This window comes from Lepidochelys kempii, chromosome 26, assembly GCF_965140265.1.
Source record: "Lepidochelys kempii isolate rLepKem1 chromosome 26, rLepKem1.hap2, whole genome shotgun sequence".
In the NCBI taxonomy this organism is placed as follows: Eukaryota; Metazoa; Chordata; order Testudines; family Cheloniidae; genus Lepidochelys; species Lepidochelys kempii.
In genome coordinates this window covers 6,802,499-6,819,465 of record NC_133281.1, presented here as the reverse complement: position 1 = coordinate 6,819,465, position 16,967 = coordinate 6,802,499, and the positions used below count along the sequence as shown (strand labels likewise).

Genomic DNA, 16,967 nt, shown 5'->3' with positions numbered 1-16,967 from the left:
TTTGCTAGACCTCCTGGTGATGGAAAGATGGGACACTTGTGTTCAGTGGCTTGGAGGGCTCCCCATTCACACTGTGGCGAATCCTTGGTTCTCCATTCATGCATCAGGTGCATGCATCTTCCATGTAGCATCCTAATACAGTTGATGGTCATCCACTGTCTTCAGTGAAGCAAGAAACCAGGGGGTTCAACGTGAGATCATCTACGAGGTGCTTGCTGTTTACATCAGACGCAGCCCATTGCATTCACCAGGTGTCTTCTGGGTTGAAGCTGGATGAAAAAAGAGCTTCTCTGGCCACCCAGAATGGTCAGTGGGGCTTAAGATGAATGCAAGGCAAGTGAACAAGGTTGTCATGGAGCGAAAGCTTCTGGTTAGCAAGAGTTTTCTTGTACTCGCGCAACGTAGCCATCTCCTGATGCTGGCGGGGTGCTATGAGGTCCACTCCTTTTCTGCAATAGGGGCTGATTCAAAGCCTGTTGAAGTCACTGACACCAAGCCCTATTATTATTGTTATTTATTTGTACTACTTTAGCACCTAGGAGCCTTAGTCATGGGCCAAGATGCTATCGTGCTAGCCCCAAGGTAGGGGAGTGCATTTGGGGCAGTCACAGTTATTGTAATATCACGAGCAGCCTCCATGTGTGCAGGTCCTTTACTCCTTGTCTTTTCTACAAAGGGTCTGATCCTGCAGTCCTCATTCAGGCAGTAAGGACAAGAAGTTTGGACCCTTAGGGCCAAATTCCACTCTTGGTTACACCGGTGCAAATTTAGAGTAATTCCATTTCCTTTTGTTAGATAGGCAGAACTGAGAACAGAATTTGGTACCCACGGTCAGATCCTCAGTTGGTGTATATAGGCATTACTGCTTTGACTTCAATAGAGTGATGTTAATTTACACCAGCTGAGGATCTGACCTGGGAGCTCAGCTGATCCCATTTCTGCCAGAGGTGGTTTTACTAGGGTGACCAGATGTCCCGATTTTATAGGGACAGTCCCGATTTTGGGGTCTTTTTCTTATAATGCCTCCTATTACCATCCACCCCCTGTCCCGATTTTTCACATTTCCTGTCTGGTCACTCTAGGTTTTACCACCACAAACAGCATTTCGCAGCTTGAAAATGGAAATAGGATTTTTCTCAGCACTTCTCCAAAATTATCCTCTCCAGAAATGATAACCTGGACAAATTCTTTTTTCTCTTCAAGCTAGATCATACCATAGGCTGTAAATATCACCTACATCACCTCTCTGCTTATCCATTTTCCTCTTTTCTAACCTCTTTCTGGGCCTGCTACTCTGGTGCTCTGCATCTTGTGCAGTATTTTACCCCAGTGCAAAAGGAGCAACACATGCTCGTATATCAAAATGGCTTGGCTCTACACCCAGTTTGCATTGACATAAATGACTGCACAAAGTGTAGGCAATGGAGAATCAGGCCTTTATATTCTACTTCAACTCAGCCTCTGCTCCTCTCCGTTCTCTTTCATGTTTTTCTACTATTGCTCTTCCTTAACCTTCAGGTGTCCACTTTAGTAACCCACCCCATAGAAGTAATGAGCAGAGTCAATAATGTGACAAATAATCATCTGGCCGGTTGCATCAATGTCTGTTTATCTTTCTCTTACGTACATGGCATATTATTCCTGTTTGCTATGATGAGAGGCTGGGAATAATGCCTTACAACTTTGTCTTATGCAGTGTACTTTGTAGCCATGTCGGTCCCAGGATATTAGACCTGAGATGGGTAAGGTCTTAAACAGGGGTCAGAAAGGAAAAATAAAGTGATGGTGTTTCTCCCAAGCTCCGCCCATAACCCAAATTCCTCCAAGTCATGCTGCCAAAATGAGACGCTACTCAGCAGATGGTGCAGATCTTCAGAATAGGATGGCCATTCTCCTTTTTTGGATGCTATGATCAGGAATTTAAAATTTGCATTTAAATTGTCGTCATTAAGATTCAGACTTAAAAAGCCTTGGAATAAATGTGACATAAAAATATAACGGATTTGTAACTGTAAACTTTAGCAGACGGGTAGTCTTGTGGTTCATGCACTAGACTGGGACTTAGGAGATCTGAGAGCTCTGCCACAGGCTCCCTGTGTGACCTCAGGCAAGTCACTTCATCTTGTGATCCAGCTCCCCATCTATGAAAGGGTGACAATAATACTCCTCTTCTCCCACCTTTCATCTGTTTTGTCTTTTTAGATTGCAAGCTCTTCAGGGCAGGGACCATATCTGAGTATGTGTTTGTGCAGCACCTAGCACAATGGGGCCCTAATCTCTGACCCCCTTGGTGCGACTATCATATAAATAATAATTGAAAATATGCCAACAAATAAAGACTATATGCTCCTTAACACCAGAGACTGTATCTCCTGCTGTGCCTGGAAAGCATTTCGCACATTTGGAGAACCCCCATAATAATAATTTATCTGTGCCTCTTACCCACTAGTGCTTCAGGCTGTCTGCAGACTCAGGCAGATATGGCTGCACCAGTTACACTCAGGCCAGGTTTTAAAAGTTTTCTCCACAACTGTAAGGGCAGGGGACCTTATTTTATTAAACGAAAGTTTAGATTCCAGAGCAGCTACTACAGCTGCTTACCAAGCTGCAACAAACAGGCCCAATTCGAACCCTGGCCAAGATTTGCTGACAAAGTAAAAGCTTCACTTTGGTTTTCCAACAAACAGGCCCAAAGGAGGGTTTTTATATTTGGCTGGTTTGATGGTGACTCTGTTTTTTCCCCACACAGCCTTAGCTGTTGTTAACACACACTCTCGCTACTCCTCTAGTCTCTGTACGGAAAGTGAGCGTCAAGGGAATGAGCTCCTGTAAGCTTTTCCCCAGAGAGTTAGCGGTTCTGGTAACTGCCTTCCTGTCAGGTTCAGTTAGGAGTCAGCAGCAAAGCAGACACGAGTGGAGGGCTGCTCGATGTGTGGCCTCTGGGATTGTTGGTGACCCTCAAATTGCTTCCTTCATGTGGCATCTGCCAGCCACACATACTTCAGCCCCCAGTCCCATCCCCACTGCCAGTCACACATTGTAGCCGCCAGTCACACCCCCACTGCAGCCAGCTGCCAGTTTCACACAAACCTATGCACCTCTGCCTCATCTCTGTTCAGTCTGCAAAAGGCAAATAACCTTTCCCCCTTTTGCCATATACACTACAGAGATGGGCCTGAACCAGGAATCCAGGCGAGCACTTCCTCTTCCTTCCTATAGAATTTAATAGGGATGGAACCAACGTGTTTCTACAGTAATTACTCTGAAAAACCTATAGAATTTAAATAGAGGATGAGATTCTTTGAATAGGTTGTTGTAATCATTCTATAGAACTTTAGAGCAGGAATATTCTATAGGATGGCTGAGAAAACCTACAGAAAGGAGCTCATTCTCAATTCAGTTCCACGGGACTTTTCTGCAGAGAGATAAACTTTCCCAAAGTTCAGATGGTTCCTGAACTTCACATTTCAGACCCATCCTATAACAGGCCCAGGCTGGAATTATGAATCCTAGGAATACCTATTTTCAGCCAATTTGCATGTGCATCTGGGTCCCAATTTTGTGGACTGTGCCCCTGCTCTGAGATATACAGAAGCCTTGTCTCTGTGCAGTTTGTCAAAGGCAACTGGATTTGCTGTGTGAAAAAAAAAAAGAAGAAGAAGGGGAGAACAACAAACAAAAGGGACCAGAGCTCACCTTAGTAAAAGAGTCTTGGCAGAAGAGATCACTGAATGCTGGTCTACACTCAGTATTAGCTGGCATAGCTAGCTATGCTGGTGGAAACCTCTTGTGTAGGCATGATTTCCACCAGTGCAGCGGTACGTGCAACAAGGTTCACATCACACATCACACTGCAGTGATACAAACTGATGCAGCTACACTAGTGGCTAAAATTCCTGTCTGGACACGAGCTAAGTGCAATATTGTCGGAGGAGAAATAAGGTTTATGTTAGTTATAGTGGCACAGCTAACCGCTGTATCTATAGCCATCTATATCTAAAATAGCTGTTCGACATCATTATCAGATGACTGAATGGAAGCATGGTCCTTATGCTTTCAAGAGGATCACATGCTGATCATGCCTTTTAAGACTGTGAGATGCAGCCCACCTAAAAGTTTGCTCACATCTGTTGAACCAGTGAGCCATCACAGCAGAAAGCAACTGTTGCTGCGCTCAAGGTTTCATAGAGTCATAAAATATCAGGGTTGGAAGGGACCTCAGGAGGTCATCTAGTCCAACCCCTTGCTCAAAGCAGGACCAATCCCCAATTTTTGCCCCAGATCCCTAAATGGCCCCCTCAAGGATTGAACTCACAACCCTGGGTTTAGCAGGCCAATGCTCAAACAACTGAGCTATCCCTCGTGTCTCTCATGTCCTGGAAAAGCAAGGACAAGTGTACTAGCTCCAGTCTCCTATGAAGTTCTTTCAGTGTCCTGCCAGTATTTCTGATCCAAAAGCACCCACTTGCTTACTGAGCTGCTAAGATCTCTGCTCATCGTATTCGCCTTGGATGAATTCCACCCCTGTTAGCCCGTGATTCTTTATCTGTGCCAACAGGAGGCTCTGAGGGCTGGTTCCAGGCCCACCCTTCTGCTGAAGATAAGAAAACAACTGGCCTCCTTCGTAACAGTCCTAACAGAGAGACAAGAAATGAAGAGGCTACAGAGATGAGCTCATCTCTCAGCCCTTGAGGTGACTATTAACAATGGGACTCTTTCCATTGACTTCACTGGGCTTTGGATCCAGCCCAACCGTAAGGCCTGAGGTGCACTGGCAGAGACAGTACAGGGTGGGAGGAAAGTTGGTTCTGGCACTGCCTGTCCTGCACCCATGCTGGATACTAAACCAAAAGAGTCTGCAGTCTGGTTGTCCCTATGCAGTAATTCTTTCTGTCCTAGAAATCCCCATAGCTGTGGGTTAATGCAGACTGAGAGGCTGCAGTTCCATGCAAAGGTCCAGTAGCTTTAGGAGAAAATGGCTTCCACTGAAAAAGAAACTTCCATAAACCCCTCAATGCCAACTAGCCCGGGGTGACAAGAATACCCTGATCCTGGTATGTCCAATCTGGTTCACCAAAGAATATCGTGTGAGGTCTTAAATGAAAATGAGGGTCACACGTATATCATGGTGCAATGTATGTACAGATACTATGTAAGGAGTTATGTATGCATACTGCAAATATGTTCCTAAAGTCAGAACTGAGAATCACGTTTTCTGCCAGGCAAAAGGTCTCTCTCTCCATCGGCATGTAAATTAAGGTGAGTGACGCACCCATAAAGACACACTCACTCAGGTAGGGCTCTGCAGTGTGGCTACTCATGCCCCAGCTAGGCCAACCTGAGCACTCAGACCCAGTGCTGATTACCCAAGTTAACTCTGCAGTGAAGACAAAGCTCCTAAGGTAAAGTGGTTCGACCAGCTGCCTCTGGTTGCAGCCGTGGGAACAGCACACTTGGCATTTCTGAAGGATACTACATTAGAAAGTAATTACTAAACACAAGTTACTGAACCAACGAAGAGGCATCCCTAGCCACTAGCATGAAACGAAAGGAGTTTCTGTGGCTACCATTTGGTGGATGTCTGTGTAAGATGGGGAGATAGGTGAAGGTGCTGCTGAGAAAAGGTGTGTGAATTAGCTAGTGGGGATAAGGCACTTTAGTTTTACTGCAAGGTAAACTAAAGGAGGACTTGTGGCACCTTAGAGACTAACCAATTTATTTGAGCATGAGCTTTCTGGGCGAGGTCACCCCAGGCAGGAGGTATGGTGCCGGCCTTGTCTAGTTTCCCTCATGATAAATCTAACATGACTTCTCACCAGTGTGTTGTTCCTGCAGGATAGCTAATGTGTGTTAGTTACATCGTAGAAAAACACCCCTTTTCTTAGCAGAGAAGACACAGCCAAAGTGTGTAGAAGAGAGAGACAGAGAGTGTGTGAGTTAGTGTAAGACAGAGAGAGAGAAAGACTGTGTGTGTGTATATGTGAGAGAGTAACAGTGAAAGTTAAAAAGAGAGGAAGCATGTAAGAAAACCTGCAGCCTTCAGTACTTTACCTCACTTCATTGAATCCCTCCATTATCTTTGCAACTCTATCGTGACTTAGAACAATTCCACTTTAACAATGTGCCCAAATCAGAGCCCCATCTGGTTTTCATAAGGGGCCCAGACACACCATCCCATTCCTGCGTGTTTCATACCAGGCTTGATCCTTCTACACTGAGCTTCTCAGATGTTTAATGTGGCCAAGATTTTCCAAAGGGACGAGTGGTTTTGGGCGCCCAACTCGAGGCACCTTGATGGGGCCTGATTTTCCAAAGCATGTGGGTGCTCAGCATGGTCTGAAACTGGGCACCTCAAAATGTGGGTATCCAAAATGTGTAGTCACTTTTGAAAATCTTGCCCTGTGGTGATAACTGCTAAATAAGTAGGTGATGATAGATTAGATTGGAAACACCTGATGAATCTAAGAAACTGCCGATCGTACTGAGCTATCACAGTTTCATTTCACTTCACATTGACACTGTTCTATCATCCCTATTGAACACTGTTCTGAGAACCCAACTATTGCCCTGATTCTGCGATCTGATCTGATGACTACAATGGAGTTCTGTGCAGGCAGAGGGGACACTGGCAGAATAAGGACCTACGGAGGAGTACCTGTTGACAGGTCACTTACGTCAGCTGTTCTTGGCAACAGCTCCAAAATCTGATTTCCTGTGGCCCGTTTCAATTCCAGGCAATAGAATGAGCCTAGTAATGGGCACAGTAATGACCTGCAATAGAAGAAGAAATGAAGGGAATTAGGTTAGTGCCAAACATATGTATACGCTGTAGTAAAACAAGGCTGGGCAGTGTGAGAAAGGATAAAAAGCTTTCAGAAGAAGCACTTGTTAGGGCTGGCTGGCAAGAAAAGCTAGTTCTGTGGTGAGCATCAAGTCTACTCATGTGAATAATAGTTGCTTTAATACAGGTTTCAGAGTAGAATAAAGATTGGTATTATTGCTAAATGCACAATTATTGCACAATAATAACAGGCCTTGTGTCCCCACTACCTTTTGCCGTCATTTACTCATGTTCAAACTGGGTACAAAACGCTAGTGCTGGAATAATCGATTACACAAGGTGCAGAGCAATAGAGAGGCAAATCAAGTGAGTGTAAAATGTTACCACTATGATATGCAAGTGGAGAATCTGGCCCTCTCACTTTTTCAACAGAAATCACTTTGGCAATGGAATATCCCAAGAGAGAGCCAGATCCTGGTGTGAATTGGCATGATCTCTATTGACTTCAGTGGAGTTATGCTGATTTACAACAGGTGACTAGCTGGACCTGGGTTTTACTTCTGGCTCTGCCACTGACCTTGAACATGTCACTGCCAAGCTCTGTGCCTCAGTTTTCCCATCTGTACAATGGAGATAAGGACACATATCCACCTTTGTAATGTACTTTGAGATCAATGGATGAAAAGCTGCTTTTGAAAGGATAAGTAGCTGTAGTGATGCAGTCCTCCAAGAAAAACTTAATCCTCGGTGAAGTTACCATATTACCCACTATATAACTTGCTCCCTTTCTGTGTGAAATTTGTTTTGGAAGCACTTCCAGTTTGAACCACTGGAGATTTATATAACATTCTCCAAAGGGTGATGTCAGGACAGGTCTGATGTATGCACATTAGTTTACATGCCCACCGTTCATTCCACCCCAGGCCACTGTGATATAAGCATGTTGTTCATTCATGAAGATAAATTCCTTCCTGACCCACAAAGACAAGATGGGTGAGGTAATATATTTTATTAGACCAACTTCTGTTGATAAGAGAGACAAGCTTTTGAGCTTACAGGGAGCTCTTCTTCAGGTCTGGGAAACTAACTCAGAGTGTCACTGCTAAATACAAGGTGATTGTTTAGCGTAAGGAGTTAATACATATTTCAAGGGACCATTCAAGGTACACAGCCCCAATACAATATATTTCTTGTGAGCTGTACACAGAGAGGAAGTTTGTTAGGAGGCTCAGTTTGGGCACCATCAGAGCTAACTACTACACCAAAATGATTCTGTGGACTAGTACATGCAGGTCCATGACCTTCCCAAATCAGATAATGAGAATAGAAACATAGTGTCCATATTACAATGACTGAGCAAGTTTTATTAGGCATTTTAATGCCCAGGCAAGTCAGTTAATTCATAATTGGTTTGAACTGGCAGCCTCACAAGCTCTAGCATTCTCTGCCTGCAGCTGAGTGCCATACAAAATTCTTGCCTGACTTTAAAAACTTTAAAAGGAATCAAAGGAATAGTTTCCAGTCTGATCTTAGCTCCTAACAGCCCCCACTGATCATTCTAATTTAGGAACAAAGGTACAAGGGAGCTGGCTTTTAGAGGGTAAGATTTGTCCCATGGAAATGAGTAATTATTACAGGTGAGGAGAAGCAAAAGCAAATTCCACTGTCATTTGTGCATCGAGGCAACATGATGTATAGGCATTTCCATGGCATTCCACGCTAGAGATTATACAACTGATCTCAGCACACCCCTGGGAGCCATTCCCATCCTCACGCTGCAGATGGGGAACCAAGGTGCAGAGAGTCAAATAGGGGACTTGGTGACAAACTCTGTGCATCTGATTCTGCACTCACTCTACACCTTGAAAAAGCTTAGGCCCCAATTAAGCAAAGAACTTAAGTGGGTACTTATCTGTAGGCCCATGATTAAGTCCATCCCTATTCAGCAAAACACCTGACCAAGCACATGCTTAAAGCTAAGTAAGCGCTTTGCTGGAACTACCTGGTATAAAACCAGTGTAAGGGAGAGGAGACTCAGCTCCTGTATTCTCCCTTTGAGTCAAGTTCTCAGCAAGGTTCAAAATTAATCATGATAAAGTATAATAATTAATAACAAGTGTCTGTATATAAAGAGCCTGAAAACTCCTGGATGTTTATAGCTACATAACTAAACGGGTATAATTTAAACAAAAGCAAAGGCTGCGTGGTCTCATCAATGAAAACCAGAGCTGTAGCCCGATCCAAAAGCCCTTTGAAGTTGGCAGAAAGACTCCTTTTGATTTAAATGGGTTTTGGATTGAGCCCATAGTCCAGGAATCACAGTAGCAGCCGTGTTAGTCTGTATTCGCAAAAAGAAAAGGAGTACTTGTGGCACCTTAGAGACTAACAAATTTATTTGAGCATATGCTATCGTGAGCTACAGCTCACTTCGTTGGATGCATTCAGTGGAAAATACAGTGAGGAGATTTATATACACACAGAACATGATAAAATAGGTGTTATCATAAGGAGATGTGTAAGGAGAGTGATCACTTAAGATGAGCTATTACTAGCAGGAGAGCCGGGGAGGGGGGCGGGGGGGTGGGAGGGTGAAGAAAACCTTTTGTAGTGATAATCAAGGTGGGCCATTTCCAGCAGTTAACAAGAACCTCTGAGGAACAAGGGGGGGAGGGGGGAATAAACATGGGGAAATAGTTTTACTTTGTGTAATGACTCATCCACTCCCAGTCTCTATTCAAGCCTGAGTTAATTGTATCCAGTTTGCAAATTAATTCCAATTCAGCAGTCTCTCGTTGGAGTCTGTTTTTGAAGTCTTTTTGAAGTAATATTGCGACTTTTAGGTCAGAGATCGAGTGACCAGAGAGATTGAAGTGTTCTCCGACTGGTTTATGAATGTTATAATTCTTGACATCTGATTTGTGTCCATTTATTCTTTTACGTAGAGACTGTCCAGTTTGACCAATGTACGTGGCAGAGGGGCATTGCTGGCACATGATGGCATATATCACATTGGTAGATGTGCAGGTGAATGAGCCTCTGATAGTGTGGCTGATGTGATTAGGCCCTAGGGTGGTGTCCCCTGAATAGATATGTGGACACAGTTGGCAACGGGCTTGTTGCAAGGATAGTTGTTCCTGGGTTAGTGGTTCTGTGGTCGAAACAACAGCCTGGACTTCTACATAGAGTGCTTCCGCCAACGTGCACGGGCTGAAATTGTAGAAAAGCAGCACCACTTGCCCCATAACCTCAGCCGTGCAGAACACAATGCCATCCACAGCCTCAGAAACAACTCTGACATCATAATCAAAAAGGCTGATAAAGGAGGTGCTGTCGTCATCATGAATAGGTCAGAATATGAACAAGAGGCTGCTCGGCAGCTCTCCAACACCACTTTCTACAAGCCATTACCCTCTGATCCCACTGAGGATTACCAAAAGAAACTACACCATTTGCTCAAGAAACTCCCTGAAAAAGCACAAGAACAAATCCACACAGACACACCCCTGGAACCCCGACCTGGGGTATTCTATCTGCTACCCAAGATCCATAAACCTGGAAATCCTGGACGCCCCATCATCTCAGGCATTGGCACCCTGACAGCAGGATTGTCTGGCTATGTAGATTCCCTCCTCAGGCCCTACGCTACCAGCACTCCCAGCTATCTTCGAGACACCACTGATTTCCTGACGAAACTACAATCCATCGGTGATCTTCCTGAAAACACCATCCTGGCCACTATGGATGTAGAAGCCCTCTACACCAACATTCCACACAAAGATGGACTACAAGCCGTCAGAAACACTATCCCCGATAATGTCACGGCAAACCTGGTGGCTGAACTTTGTGACTTTGTCCTCACCCATAACTATTTCACATTTGGGGAGAATTATACCTTCAGATCAGCGGCACTGCTATGCATACCCGCATGGCCCCACAGTATGCCAACATTTTTATGGCTGACTTAGAACAACGCTTCCTCAGCTCTCGTCCCCTAATGCCCCTACTCTACTTGCGCTACATTGATGACATCTTCATCCTCTGGACCCATGGAAAAGAAGCCCTTGAGGAATTCCACCATGATTTCAACAATTTCCATCCCACCATCAACCTCAGCCTGGACCAGTCCACACAAGAGATCCACTTCCTGGACACTACGGTGCTAAAAAGCGATGGTCACATAAACACTACCCTATACCGGAAACCTACTGACCGCTATTCCTACGTACATGCCTCCAGCTTTCATTCAGACCACACCACACGATCCATCGTCTACAGCCAAGCTCTATGATACAAGCGCATTTGCTCCAACCCCTCAGACAGAGACAAACACTTACAAGATCTCTATCAAGCATTCTTACAACTACAATACCCACCTGCTGAAGTGAAGAAACAGATTGACAGAGCCAGAAGAGTACCCAGAAGTCACCTACTACAGGACAGGCCCAACAAAGAAAATAACAGAACGCCACTAGCCGTCACCTTGAGCCCCCAAAGAAAACTTCTCCGATGCATCGTCAAGGATCTACAACCTATCCTGAAGGACGACCCATCACTCTCACAGATCTTGGGAGACAGGCCAGTCCTTGCTTACAGACAGCCCCCCAACCTGAAGCAAATACTCACCAGCAACCACACACCAAACCACAGAACCACTAACCCAGGAACCTATCCTTGCAACAAAGCCTGTTGCCAACTGTGTCCACATATCTATTCAGGGGACACCACCCTAGGGCCTAATCACATCAGCCACACTATCAGAGGCTCATTCACCTGCACATCTACCAATGTGATATATGCCATCATGTGCCAGCAATGCCCCTCTGCCACGTACATTGGTCAAACTGGACAGTCTCTACGTAAAAGAATAAATGGACACAAATCAGATGTCAAGAATTATAACATTCATAAACCAGTCAGAGAACACTTCAATCTCTCTGGTCACTCAATCTCTGACCTAAAAGTCACAATATTACTACAAAAAGACTTCAAAAACAGACTCCAACGAGAGACTGCTGAATTGGAATTAATTTGCAAACTGGACACAATTAACTCAGGCTTGAATAGAGACTGGGAGTGGATGAGTCATTACACAAAGTAAAACTATTTCCCCATGTTTATTCCCCCCACCCCCCAGTATCCCCACCCCCCGCACTGTTCCTCAGACGTTCTTGTTAACTGCTGGAAATGGCCCACCTTGCTTATCACTACAAAAGGTTTTCTTCGCCCCCTCTCCCCCCCGGCTCTCCTGCTGGTAATAGCTCATCTTAAGTGATCACTCTCCTTACAGTGTGTATGATAACACCTATTTTTTCATGTTCTGTGTGTATATAAATCTCCTCACTGTATTTTCCACTGAATGCATCCCATGAAGTGAGCTGTAGCTCACAAAAGGTTATGCTCAGATAAATTGGTTAGTCTCTAAGGTGCCACAAGTACTCCTTTTCTTTTAGTCCAGGAATGAAAACACCCACATCTTTTCCCCAAACCCACAATACAGTAAAAGACACAAATCCTGAAACAACAGTGAATTGAAAAGGAAACAAATCACAGTAACGAAATGAAGTTGTACTTTGTACGGAGGGAGAGTCAGTATGGACGGAAAGGCTAAGGAAGGAATGAGTAGGTATATGACAAGATCAATGCAGAAAGTTTGGTATTAGACCCAGTTAATCAAGAGCTCTGGGGTGGGTTTGTGTTTTACTTTCAGGTTTTTTTGGTTCACGTATCACCTATTGTCATAAAGAGTTGACAACAAATGAGCTTCCTTATAATAAACAAAATGGAACCAAAATAAAATTAAATTGTTTAAAGAGTAAAAGTCAGGGGAAAAAACAAATCTGTAACTGAAAGAAAATAATTGTCAAATATTTAGATGAAAAGCCTTAATGTATGCCTGTAAAGGTTACTGGTCTCATTTTAAATAGCATAGCAGATGAGGACCAATGAGCGATCATTATTATTAATAATTATCTGTATTATGTTAACAGGTAGCACTTTCTTTCAAATGCTTGGATGGCTCAGGAAAACGAAAATGGATTTTTACCAAATTTTCCTCCCACAAAATATACATTTTCAGGTTGAAAAAAGGAATGCTAATTTGTAGGATTAATTATTATATATTAATTAGTATTGCTATCATTATTCCTAATAATATGTCTTTACTGATTTAAAAACAAAGATACAAACTTAAGCATTAAATAGCAACTACATGACAAGAAAATCCTCCCACCACTCTACACCTCCTTACCAATCCCATCTTCCTTTCCCTATCACATCTGAATCATGAGAAATTCAACACAGATCTATGTACCTATCTCAAGGAAAAACCAATGGTTCTTCTCATAGCTCTGGACAGGATATATTTCCCAGCAGTGATTAATGCAGCCACTTTAAAGCTTCTCTGCCACTTAGTGGTTACAAAAAGCATTACTTTCTTTCTCTGCACTGTGCTGAGATCGGCTCTGTTTGCATACAGAGTTTGTACAGGGATGATGGTAATCTCAGTTCTAGTCAGGAGCAGAGCTGTGTCACTCTTTCCAAGAAATATTTAATGTAAGAATTCCCCCCGCATAATTCTGACAAAATGCTGATGCCCCGATGGCTCTTTGAAGGGAATAAATCCCCATCTGTCAAAATATTTACCTCCGGGTTAAACTAAAAATGTCTAAATCCAGTTGACAACATTCCATTTCACAGTGCAGATACTTGGGACAGATGTTCACATTTGAATGGAAAAGAGAAGCTTAGCCTGTGGCTTCTATTCCTGGATGAAACTGACTCTGTGTGAGCTGTGGCAAGTCACTCCAGCTCTCGGAGCCTTAGTTTTCCCCTTGCAAGTGGGGATAACAACACCTGCCTATGTCACAAGTAGGTCATGTAGGCCAAAATTCTCAACATTGAGCACCTACATCCATGTTAAGGCGATGGACAGGGACCCAGGCCACCTGGGTTCTATTCCTGGTTCCGCCGCTGATCTTCTGTGTGATGTTGGACAAGTCACTTCACTCCTCTGTGTCCTCTCTCAACCTTTGTCTGTCTTGCCTATTTCGTTTGCAAATTCTTCGGAGCAGGCACCGTCTTTTACTATGTGTCTGTGCGGCAGCTAGCACAATGACTCCCCGAGCTTGGGTAGGACATCTAGGCACTGCAAATAATAATAAATAATAATAATAATTAATCCAAGTGGTCTCATTTTATTTACAGACAAGCTGGGCATCTGCAGCGCTCATTCCAGTCACCCAGGTCCAAATTCTGTTTCCACTTACACTGATGTAAATTCCCAATGGCATCAGGAAGTTACACCCAATTTACATGAGAGAAAGAGCAGGGTTTGGCCTTTACTGTGTAACATGAGATGGGCCACAACTGAAAGATTTTGTTCACAATCCCCTGAACTGTGGTCTGGAGAAAAAAATGAATCCTAGAGCCAAACTAGGTCAGGTTTTGATTTTGTGAAACTGAAAGCTGATGGCTGACGGCTTGCAAAACTAATTGTTTCTTATTGAGAAGAAAGAAAACCGGGACCCGTCACCCGAAGTCCTCCCCTACTCTGGCAGTCGTGATAAATTGGAACCTAGACCCTTTTTGGTTTCGAGCATGGGGTTTGCAAAATTAAAACATGATTGATGAGGTTTCGCACAACCAAAATTCAGACTCCTGGGCCCATCCCTGAATTTAGTCTGTTTATTTCGAACTGCACAGTAACAAACAGAGAAGGGTTGAGGGCAGAATTAGACTACTGAAATGGTTTAAAGGGGCAAGTGAACTTGGACATTTCCTCTCTACCTTTGTTCCAGCAAATATCATCAGAAAGTCACTAGTGTCTGTTTTGTAGCTGTGTTAGCAGATTAATTCATCATGGCATAACACTAGGGGCTGGAATGAAACACAAGTTCTTAGCAGACAGACAAGGCCCCTGGGAGAGCTGGGAATAGGACCACCTATACTACCAGAGATCACTAACAGTAACACTTTAGCTAGGTAAACATTCCTGCTGAATCATGTGTCTTTCCTACCAGCATGGATCAGAGAAGAGAAAACCTTATGAGGCTGTTACCTAGTTAGCCCCAGATCTTGTTTTCCTATCTGCACAGCAAGGGTTAGGAATAGAATTCACCTTTCTTAGTGTAAATCAAGATTTGGTTAGGGAGGATGGGGCTAGAGAACTTGTCACTGAGGCGAGAGTTGGGAGAGGACAAGAAGATAGCCCCTTCCCCAAGTTTATCTGCCACGGTTGGGAATTAGACTAGGCCAGAAGACAATGGAGGACATGTGTGCGCTCATGGAGAGGAGGTTGCTGGTGTAACATCCTGGCAAAGTTTGTGTCACCCTCCCTTCTAGTGGCTCTTCCACTAGAGGATAATAGTTTACTACTACTACTACCACCATCAAGTGGTACTCCTTTAGCTCAGATGGTCGTGTTCAGTGCTGTAGTGCGGAAGCTCCTCAGTGCAAACCCTGCTGCTCAACCATATGGAGGGTCACTGTGTGGCCCATGTGCAAACCCAGCCCTGACTGTGGTTTGACTCTTTCACATAAACAAGGCTGGTGGTAGAGGAGAAAATGGCAAAACAGCTAACAAAAAGAAACACGGAGTGATGCTGAGGTTGTGACACAGCCGTATATACGGTGGTTCCTTCTTTAATGTGTCCTAAACTCAGGGCCTCATGTTACCACCATTGCCGAATACATACAAGCTCTTAAGAATATTGTGGGTGCTGAATCTGCATTGAAAAGACATTTTCCAGGTGACCGATTGGAAGGAATTTCAGAATCTAATTTTAACAAAGCAGTTCATACGTGCTAAATCCTTGCTGTGAGGTATCACCTGACAAAACCATCTATCAGCTCAACGTTGCTTGGCACCCCGTGCTGAATACATACTTGCAACACATTAGTGGGCAACACTGCCTTATGTATGAAGGATGTAGAGCCCAGCAGCAGCACAGGAGCATGTGGCTCTGTCCCACTTCAAGTAGCAAATTTGAGGGAGATGAGCTTCAGCCTTTGGAAAGTTCTTTGCAACCACATGGCTTCATACAGGTTATCCCTTCTCTCATACAGAGCCTTGGCTAAAGAGCTGCTGTTGCTCCATAGCAAATGGCCTAGCTACACCATAATTTTAAAGATGGCTATTTAGAAACAAGAGAAGGTGTTCAACCTCTAGGTCTTTGGTTCAATTCCGGACTCTGTCAGTAGCATCCTAAAATTGTTAGCATCTGATGGTTGTTCAGTGGTCTGTCTGAATTGGCGGGTCTCATTCTAGTACGCACTGGGTAGGTCTCTCTCTCTAAGTATATTTACATAGTCCTTCTTGTGGGCAGTCATACCAGAGATACCAAGGATAGCAGGCCATGAAGAGAGTCTTTTCTTTTTATCTATAAAAGATACGTAGTGTGAGCATTTTCTGCCCTGTTTTGAATGAGATACATTATGATCTTTACCTGCTATAAACTGTATCTAAGTGGCATCTTTATAATTGTTCTTTATTGGTATTACAATAGCACCTAGAGATCTCAGCCCAGAGCAATTGTGTGCTGCACAGACACACAATCCCTGCCCTGAACGGCATAAATCTAAATACACAAGATGGACAAAGGGCTGGAGGGGAAACAGAGGCACAGATGGTAAAATCACTTCCCCAAGGTTACACGATGAGTTTTATGGCAGAGATGAAAATAAAACTGTCTTCTCCTAGTCCAGTGCCCTGTCCAGTAGATAACACTGTCTCTCTGGTTTTATATATCAATTTTTCGTACCCATCTTCACCAGCCAGCATTGCCTTTCAGTCTGCAGGTGACCCTGTTGGGGAAGACTGTGCACATTGGTAAGGCAGCATGAATTTGTGAATAGCAAACAACTGGGAAACAAACTGTAAGATGTGGGATACTGTGCCTTTAAGAAATAAATAATGGCCTCCAACGCTGAGCGAGGAGAAGTGAGAACTCTTCATATTAATTGACCAAGTGCCGGAGGAGATTTGCCAAAGTGTCTCTGATGGGGCAAAAGTGCCAGGATGTCATGTTTAGAGACACCACAGAAAAAACAGAGGGAGGTTACTGTGTCAATCTCTTGCCCAGCAAAGATGGAAAAGCAGCTGAGTATACAACCCCGCCCCAGGCAGTCATGCAAATGGGTAAGAATGGAAACAGTGTTTGACTGAAAACATGATACGCGCACATGTCAA

General features: G+C 43.9%; 1 protein-coding gene across 6 annotated transcripts in view; it reads left to right on the top strand.

The window, feature by feature from the left end:
- The window catches only part of ENTPD4 (ectonucleoside triphosphate diphosphohydrolase 4), a 53,809-nt gene that overhangs the window by 15,259 nt on the left and 21,583 nt on the right, over nt 1–16,967 (top strand). For 5 of the 6 annotated variants that reach the window (XM_073324956.1, XM_073324960.1, XM_073324953.1 and 2 more), the window contains one exon: nt 4,559–4,693. The exons of the other annotated variant lie outside the window; for it this stretch is intronic. The gene's annotated coding sequence lies outside the window, so the exon portion shown is untranslated. The remainder of the gene's footprint in view (nt 1–4,558; nt 4,694–16,967) is intronic. 6 annotated transcript variants of the gene reach the window in all.